The sequence below is a fragment of the Globicephala melas genome, chromosome 8 (genome assembly GCF_963455315.2).
Source record: "Globicephala melas chromosome 8, mGloMel1.2, whole genome shotgun sequence".
Classification (NCBI taxonomy): Eukaryota; Metazoa; Chordata; class Mammalia; order Artiodactyla; family Delphinidae; genus Globicephala; species Globicephala melas.
In genome coordinates, this window is record NC_083321.1 from 68,354,946 (window position 1) to 68,363,448 (window position 8,503).

Below are 8,503 nucleotides of genomic sequence, written 5' to 3' on the forward strand. Positions count from 1 at the left end.
GGGGCCTTACTCTTGGTTGTGGTGTGCCAGCTTCTCATTGCAGTGGCTTCTCTTGTTGCGGAACATGGGCTTCAGTAGTTGTGGCTCATGGGCTCTAGAGTGCAGGCTCAGTAGTTGTGGCACACAGGCTTAGTTGCTCCGCGGCATGTGGGATCTTCCCAGACCAGGGATCAAACCCGTGTCCCCTGCATTGGCAGGCGGATTCTTAACCACTGCGCCGCCAGAGAAGTCCCAAACTGTCTTTCAAATTGGCTATACCATTCTTCTGACCTTTTAAGGCACAGCCTGGTCAGCTGTGCCAGGAGACAGCATGGACTTCTTGGCGGCAAGCACCCCAATTCCAATGTCCAAAGGTCTTGAGGTATCTGTTGTGGCTATGTGCATGATCCCAGACCAGGGCAGCACAGGGCAAATACCCTGTGTTTCATACACAGTTAACCAATTGTGTGTTATTGGTGTGTCTGAACTGGGACAATCTATATTGTATTTAACTTACCTATTGCTCTGAGGGCCACTGACAGCCAGAGAAGTGCTATTCTATGTTTGCTACATGTGCACTTGTAAGAACAGGGAAAGCATGGCTGTCCCTTCTTTGAAAATGCCCCTAGACACCATCCAGCTGTGTCTCTTCCTCATTCCTGTTGCTCTCCTACAGACTGGCTGCTCATTCCTCCTTGTTCATTGGGGATTCGCCCCCAAATCATGGGTTTCCTTTACTCTCACCACCATTCAGCCCGTGACTTAGGTCCTCGACCTTCTCATTTCAAACAAGCTTCGTCCAGCAACCCACTCCCATCATCACCTCAGAGCCCTCATATCAATAAAATCCACACTCAGAAATGTCAGTTTCAAACAAGTCACTCTCTCAATCCCACAATTTATGTTTTCCGATTCATCCACCACAACTCTTTGAATTCAACCCCTCCCATCCCTTGATCCCGCCTCTTTCCCATGACCCACCAGCCCCTCCCCCCACCGCCCCATTTTCTCAACTTCTCTTGTTTAATGTCCTCCTAGGGTCCATCTTCCCATCACACCCTCACACTTCCTTTTGTTAGTTACTCCTCACCGGCAAATCTAAATCCTGAGCGAAGTCCACTCTGCCTTCTCTGTGTCTATCCTGAGCGGCTCCAAGTTACTGCTTAATACAGCAAGGCTGACTGGCTTCATTTCAAACCATCATCTTAAGCTGCACAGTGGCGCATGCTCTCCTGACACACCTGCCATGCTTTCCTAGTTAAAGTTTCTCTTTTCTGTAATGACATTTCAGACCTTCTCCTGTCTTCAAATCTTCCACACTCTTTTCCCCTGAATCTAATGAGGTAGTGTCGAACACCCTGAGAATACAGCAGCCGGAGAGGAACTCCCTCATCTCATGCCAATCTAGAAACACTTCTGAATTTGTACTGGCTTCTGCTTCATTTCTACTGTAGGGAAGAAAGCCTCTCTCTCCTAACAATAATCTACCTTCCTTGGGCTCCGGATGGGCTCACCTCTCAAGGAGTTTATTGCTTTAATTATTATCTTCTCCCGCATCATCACGCCATTAGAGTCCCTCCTCTCCATTGCATTCTTTTTTGTTTTTGTTTTTATTTGGGGGAGGGGGCGGTGGGAGAGTATAATTTACATATAATAACATACATACAAATAACCTCCCAGAAATTCATTTCATGTTCTGTTCCAGTCAATCCTCAACCCCATGGGCAACCATTGCTCTGATTACTATGACCATAGATGATACTTTCCTCCTTTTGGCCATTCTATAATTGGAATTGTATAGAATGTACCCTTTTGTATCTGGCTTCTTTTGCTCAATATAATATTTTTTTAGATTAATCCATGTTGTTGTGTATATCAGTAGTTTTTATTGCTGGGTGGTATTCACAATTACCACAATTTGTTTACCCGTTCTTCTCTCGAGGGACCTTTGGGCTGTTTCCATGTCTGGGTTACTGTAAGTAAGGTTGCTCTGGATAATTCATGCACAGATCTTTTTGTGGGCATATGTTTCATTTTCTTTTCATTTCTGGTCATAGGATGGTATATGTTTAATTCTATAAGACATAGATTCTATATGCCTTAAAACATGAAAACATTAAAACATAAACATTATGTTTTAATTCTATAAAACATAAATTAAGAATTCTATCAAACTACCAAGCACTTTAAAGTGGCTGTACCATTCTGCATTCTCATAAAAGTATGAGAGTTCCAGGTACTTTACTTCTTTGCCGGATAGATAATCAGTCATTTTGATTCTAGTGATGCAAACAGAGCTTAAGACAGTGCTTGGCATAAATTTACCCTCAAGAGGGATGAGCAGTTGTTATTATCAGAGTAAAAGTGTTCAAGCATTTTAACGGAAGGGCATCTAAGTTCCTTCTTTCCTATAACCATAGTGCACTCTTCTTCTTGTTCTAACCCCTCCAAAAACCACATTATAATAACCCCCAGTATTGACCATACATCTATTTAAGTATTATTATGTTTAAATAGATGTTCCTAAATCTATTTAAGTATTGTCATGGCTTTTTAAGGAGGACGGGGCAGAGACGTCACCAATACTTCCCACATAAACAGCAAGTGCTCAATAAATAGCACAGGTTCGTCTTTCTCCTGCAGCTGCCTAGAGTGTAACCCTCTCCCTTATTTTGCTCTGGGATCTGTCCCCATAGCCTGGAGTCACCACCTCTTTGGGGCTGTACCTCAAACCCTGCCCTTCTTTCTTTTTTTTTTTTTTTAACATCATTATTGGAGTATAATTGCTTTACAATGGTGTGTTAGTTTCTGCTTTATAACAAAGTGAACCAGTTATACATATACATATGTTCCCATATCTCTTCCCTCTTGCATCTCCCTCCCTCCCACCCTCCCTATCCCACCCCTCTAGGTCGTCACAAAGCACCGAGCTGATCTCCCTGAGCCATGCGGCTGCTTCCCACTAGCTATCTATTTTACGTTTAGTAGTGTATATATGTCCATGCCACTCTCTCACCTTGTCACAGCTTACCCTTCCCCCTCCCCATATCCTCAAGTCCATTCTCTAGTAGGTCTGTTTTTCTCTTTCTGACTTACCTCACTTTGTTTTGTTTTTTCTCTTTCTGACTTACTTCACTCTGTATGACAGACTGTAGGTCCATCCACCTCACTACAAATAACTCAATTTCGTTTCTTTTTATGGCTGAGTAATATTCCATTATATATATATGTGCCACATCTTCTTTATCCATTCATCTGATGATGGACACTTAGGTTGCTTCCATCTCCTGGCTATTGTAAATAGAGCTGCAATGAACATTTTGGTACATGACTCTTTTTGAATTATGGGTTTCTCAGGGTATATGCCCAGTAGTGGGATTGCTGGGTCATATGGTAATTGTATTTGTAGTTTTTTTAAGGAACCCCATACTGTTCTCCATAGTGGCTGTATCAATTTACATTCCCACCAGCAATGCAAGAGGGTTCCCTTTTCTCCACACCCCCTCCAACATTTACTGTTTCTAGACTTTTTGATGATGGCCATTCTGACTGGTATGAGATGGTATCTCATTGTAGTTTTGATTTGCATTTCTCTAACAATTAATGATGTTGAGCATTCTTTCATGTGTTTCTTGGCAATCTGTATATCTTCTTTGGAGAAATGTCTATTTAGGTCTTCTGCCCATTTTTGGATTGGGTTTTTTGTTTTTTTGTTATTGAGCTGCATGAGCTGCTTGTAAATTTTGGAGATTAATCCTTTGTCAGTTGCTTCATTTGCAAATATTTTCTCCCATTCTGAGGGTTGTCTTTTGGTCTTGTTTATGGTTTCCTTCCGACAACCAATCAGCAGGTCCCCGACGAACTGCACCTTTTCTAGTCCGAAAATATGGGTGTCCCTAAACACAGCTTCTCTGACGGTGCGCTCAGGCACTGAGGCCCGAACTGGGCCAGGCATGTGCTGGGCTCCGGGTGGCAGTGCGGGGCGGCGCCGTCGCAGCTGCTCCTGAACTAGCGGTGGGGGCGCGGGGGACGCGCTCCTTGGGCAACGCCTGCACCCCAAATCCTCCTCCCGTCCCTACGTTTTTTCTCTGTCCCTTGCCCATGTTTATCTCTTCCAGGCCCCTCCCCACCGGCCTTCTCCCTGGCCCGCGCGACCTGGGTAGGGAAGGGGGCGGCAGTAGCGCCGGACTTGGCACTGCGCACCCAGCCTGAGGAGAGACCGGGTGCGTGGTGGCTGGCGCGGTGCGGGAGGATCCACGATACCCGAGAACGGCTCCTTCGCCAACTGCTGCGAGGCGGGCGGCCGAGCGGAGAGCCGGGTCTGGACTGGGGCAGGAGGCGCGCAGCCCTCTAGGACCCCCCGGCCGCCCTGGGTGGCGCCCGCGCTGTCCGCCGGGCTCATTGTCACCACCGCGGTGGCCATCGTGGGCAACCTCCTGGTCATCCCCTCGGTGCTCGGGAACCGCAAGCTCCGGAACGCAGGTGAGCGCCACGCCCGCTGCTGCGTCGGGCCCCTCTCTGGTGTCTGGTCTTGCCCCTGACCCTGATCCTGTCCCTCGTCAGGGCCCCGCGCCGCGTTCCCTTCTCTCTCACCAGTCCCCGAGTTTGATCTTGAACTCAAAAGTTAGGGTGAGTTGCTGCCTTACCCCGACTTGCGGCTCTAGCAAGTGGACCAGGAAGCACTGGTGCATCAGTGCCAGCGTGAATCGGGCGAAGTTTTTCTTGCGCACTTTTTGGCAGACCGGGGCGCTGTGGAAATCCAAGCAGCTGGAAGCCATAGCTCTCCAAGGCGCTCCATTGTGGGCGGGTCTCCATGGTGCCCCTCCCTGGCCACAGAAATCTCACCATCTTCAACACCTCCATCGCCTGCCAAGCGCTGTGGTTCACGCAGCAGGTGCTTAGGAAATATTTGCTGAGACAATGAGTGAATGAATGGAAACGCTCCGGTGAATTTTCGTCCTAGACTTATCTCCTCATCTTGGTTCCAAACAACAGAGTGCCAAAAGCAGACATCTGCAGCCTCTGCTTGGATGGAACTAAATTGTTTTGTGATAACCGTGGTCTTTAATGAAGACAGGGAATTCGTAGGACTAAACGAAGATTAAAATAGTGATTTGGCAAAATAGTGTTGCAATCCTGAGAATATCTTTCCCCTTTCAGTCCACTCTCATTTCAACTTTCCCATATTCAGGTGTGCCAGGGAACAAAACCAGAGGGAGGGAGTCTCTAAACTCTGGCCCTGAGGGTCACTGGAGCACACTGACCATTCCAGCTTGGGGAGAAGCTCAATGACCTGTTTGTCAATTTGTCATTTCCCACTTTGGGTCTTGGAGGCAACTCAAATATTAGAGTGAATTAAAATGAAAAGATAGCAGAAAGCCAACTATATAGCTTAAACATGCTTTTCTAAGGAGGCTGACCATTCAGAAAGGCTATTTTAAACAAATTGTTATATATATTTTATGTGGCCCTGTGACTCCATGATTTTTATCTAAAGAACAAACAAAAAATAAAAATGTGAGCTTCTGTGCATAATATTGGAAACTTCATATTATTAAGAAGAAGTAACTGTATGGTGACAGATGGTAGCTAGACTTATCGTAGCGATCATTTTGAAATGTTAAGAAGCATCGAATCCCTGTATTGTGCCCTAGGAACTAACATATTGTTATAGGTTAATTATACTTCAAAAGCAAAGAAAGAAACTCATAGACAGAGAGTGGATTTGTGGTTACCAGAGGCAGGAGCTGAGGGGAGAGGGAGCTGAGAGAAGGCAGTCAAAAGGCGCAAACTCCCGGTTACAAGATAACTAAGTACTAGGGATGTAATGTACAACAGGCCACATATAACTCACTCTGCTGTGTGTTACATATGAAAGTTGTTAAGAGAGTAGATTCTAGTTCTCATGACAAGGAAAAGTGTCTTTTTTCCTATTTCTTTTTGTATCTATATGAGATGACGGATGTTCACTAAACTTATCGCGGTAATCATTTCATGGTATATATGAGTCAAATCATCATGCTGTACACCTTAAGCTTATACAGAGCTGGATGTCAATTATATCTCAATAAAACTGGAAGAAAAAAAGTAAGCTTTCTAACTCAGTCATTTCAGTAGTGGATGCTCATATTATCTGCAGTAACTTTTTCAAGATATTACTGTGTCCTTTGAGTAGAGGCTTATCTCCTAGGAAAGAGCAGGTTACTCTCAGAAAGCTGTATTTAGTATTTCCATCCTATTGCCCTTTTGTAGCAGCCACAAGAATTCATTTCCTGCCCAGGGAGGCAAGGAGGAGGCAGGGCCTCTCTTCCTGACTAGCAGCGTGTTTAGAGGAGACCCGGTGGGCTGCCTACCACGGGCGGGGTGGCTGAAGGTTGAGGGTGCTTCTTCCTTTTGCCTGAAGGAGACAAGCTTATTCTCCCCTCCTCCGTCCCGAGGAGGGCTGGCCTCTTCTGCTGTCCTAGCGAAGTTCATGGAAACCTTATTGATTTGGCCTGGGTGGGTAATGAGCGTGTTAAGTTGCTGGCACGCCATATGTCCTATCCTTCCTAACTCCCTGTATATAGACTTGCTGAAACAGCCTGGCACCAGAAAAAATTTTAACACTTTATCTAAATGATATTAATTCCTGACACATTCATTAAAGGCTGTTCCGGTCACACAACCAATTTTTATTTGACCCATGGCTTTACTGATGATAGCCATACATACTATGAAAAATCATAGTATTAATGTAAACTAAATAACTTTGGCAGATTGAGATTTCAGAAGATGCCTGAAAACCTACAGCAGTTTGAATAGTTAGCACCCATTCCACTATTAATCAGGTCTTCTCTTACTGAAGGGTATGGACTTACTTTAAGAAACATTTATCTTAGAGCTTTCTGTAATTGAGTCTGGTTCCTTAATTCATCGTTATTAAGAAAATAGGGCTGTGACAATGAGAACGTGTGTATTTCCAATGACTAAGGCACACAGACCATATTAAAGTCACAGCAGCATTCTTAGCAGGTGTCAGTATCCTCTACTTGACTCTTACAAACCCAGTTTCTCTGTGCAGCAGACTGTCATCCTTCATAGCAGGGATGTTCCTGACAGCGGGGTGGGTGGTTAGATTAACTGTCCTTTTTGAGGGAGGGACTCCCCTGTCTTCAGGTTCTGTTGCTCGTGCTTTGGGGTGACGTTTTTAGAGATGGCACTAGAGCAGGGCAGACAGGAAGGGATGGAGGGAAGATGGGGGGCAGATTCAGGGCACTGCCCCAACTTAGAAGGTAAGGCCAGGTGTGTGTTACACTCTTTGCTATGTTTCCAGAGCCTCACACATTGCGTGGCACTGGTGGCATTTCATATTTCTCGGTGTGTGCTTTCTGGGGCCCGCCACATTTCAGGCTCTGAGAACTTTTCCTTGTGCCCGCCCTTGTCACTCATCCCCAGCCCAGACCTCACCAATGTTCATCCCTGTATTTTCTCTCTCTTCCTCTCCTGCCCTCACAGAACTTTCCTCCATCAAGTTCCTTCTCTCTCTTCTGTATTTTCCATTTCTGTCTCTTTCCCTTTAGCTTACACACACACACACACACACACACACACACACAAGGGGCTCCTTTGTTTAAGAGAAAAAAAAACCTTCCTTGGTCTTATGTCTCCTTCTAACTTCGGGGCTACCTTTCTCCTCTTTTCAGCCAGACATCTTAATATAACAGTTTGCATCCATTAATCACCTCATTGCTTCCCATTTCCTCCTCAGCCCCCTGGGGTCTGCCCTCATGGGAAATGCCCCTCTGTGCTGTGTGTGACACTGAGGGCCACTCCCTCCTTGAGATCTTCCATTCCCTCGGCTTACCCGATGCTAGTTTTTGGACTTCCTTCCTCTCTTCCTCTCTCAGACACCTGATCCCTGGGAGTCCTCTTTAGTTCCTTCATTCCCCAAGCCCTCCTGACTTCTGTCTCATAGCATCTCCCCATTTCCCCCTTTCCTGCCCCCCTACTCCTACTGCCCCAATTTACACCCTCATCCTTCCTTGAGCAAACCATGTCCATAGTCACCAGACAGCTTTCCCCACTCCTCTACCCTCCCTGTTACCATGGCCAGGGTCACCCCTGCCTCCAGGGATCACCTTCCATCTACAGAACAGTGTCCAGCTCCAGAACACGGCTGGGACAAGCCTCTGGGACTTGCCTAACCCCCTCAATGTCACAAACTTGTCTCACTTCTCCCGCTCAATGCGACACGAGCTGCTGTCTCTCCCACACGGTCTGGGTTCTTTTTTTTTTTTTTAAATTGGGGTATAGTTTTACAATGTTGTGTCAGTTTCTGCTGCACAATGAAGTGAATCAGCTATATTTATGCATATATCCCCTCCCTCTTAGACCTGCCTGCCCCCCGCCATCCCACCCATCAAGGTTGATGCTCTATCCTCATCTTGGGAGGCTCCCTGCCTCTTTTCGGCTATTAATATCTCTTTCAAACCCCTTGCTCAGCTCTCCTGCGGGCTGTTGGTTTTTATCATTAATAGCATAAAAG